Genomic DNA, 1415 nt, shown 5'->3' with positions numbered 1-1415 from the left:
CCCCCTTCTTAGGCGCACGTTTGTAGTTACAAAATAATATCCCCATTTGTCATAGCAAAAAGGAATGGGAGGAAAAATTTTAAAGTTAATCATATTTAGAGAGGGAGGGAGAAGATCCTTCAGATGACGATGACCTTGAAGGTTCTTGGACAACATGGAAGGAAGGAAGAGTAACCAAAAAAGGAGGATCAATCCCTAACTTCGGAGCAAGCTGGATAGTTATCCATTCCTTTAGAGTTGCAAACTCCTTGTCCTAATGTATTTGTCGAGCCATGATAGTCTGTATGGCACCCATGATGGATTGGCTGGTGGAGTCTTACTGGACTATTTGTCGCTTAGCCTGGCTTTTTGAGTTGTCCTTGGGTGTTGTGGGAAGAGTGAAGTGAGATGGAGCTGCAGTAGTGGAGAAGGATGATAGAGTGGCAAATGAGGTGGCAATGGTGGGAAGGGTCGTGAATGGTGACGTTGTGGGACAGCTGGATGGACCAAGGATGTCGGGAAAGTTTAGAAATTGACTAATTTCGAAGATGGAGGAAGTAGTCTTTTGAGGGGAAAGAATACTGGTGACATGATAAATGAAATGTGGAATGAAAGTTGAGCACACATGTCACTGAGTGGGTTATAGTGAGGAGGGAAGGTTGGTGCAACAGATGAAGTAGGTTGAAAGATGAAGGGAGAATGATAGGGGAAGAACGTTCTTGAGTTGGTTGATGAGGAGGGGTGGATGGAGAACTCTTCAGTGGATTTTTGGATTGGGCATGATGGAGAATGTTCTCGAGCAAGAGGTGGAGAACGTTCTTGAGCTGTTTGGTGAGAAAAGTGATGTGGAGAACGATCTGGTGCAGGTGGTGGAGACTGTTCTCTTGGGACAGTGGTGGATGCACCAGATTTGTGCACATAGTGATTTCTCTTGAGAGAGGTTGAGGGAATTGCAGATTTAGGAATGTGTTTTCCTGAAGACTTCTTCTTCATATGAGACACATTCTTTGAAGAAAACACAGAGATTTTTGACAAAAGCATGCCATACGAGACTGTGTTTTTCTTGTAGTCCTTCATATTGGCAACACTCATATTTTGTAGTATGATGAAAGGTAGGTTGACCCTCTTGCATGTGATGAGATGATGAATGATCAGAGCATCATTGTCAAAGACGTACTCACGACTTCCACAATGCTATAGGATGGAATGTTAGTTGATGCTGTAAAACACCTTGCAGATGGGCTTTAATGATGCAAACATGTGGTTTTTGCAGCCCTCTTGAAAGATTTTAGGAAGCACGTCTATCCTGCTCAGATTGAGAACACATGTCAAATACAAGTGATAAAATGTAGATGGAGGTAGTAACTCAAGTCGTTTCGCAAGGACTTTTGATATAATAATGTTAACCAAATTGAAAGTTGAAATTAGAAAGGGGG

This window comes from Cicer arietinum, chromosome 3 (genome assembly GCF_000331145.2).
Source record: "Cicer arietinum cultivar CDC Frontier isolate Library 1 chromosome 3, Cicar.CDCFrontier_v2.0, whole genome shotgun sequence".
Classification (NCBI taxonomy): Eukaryota; Viridiplantae; Streptophyta; class Magnoliopsida; order Fabales; family Fabaceae; genus Cicer; species Cicer arietinum.
The sequence above is the reverse complement of the archived record's forward strand: the minus strand, read 5'-3'. Positions refer to the sequence as shown.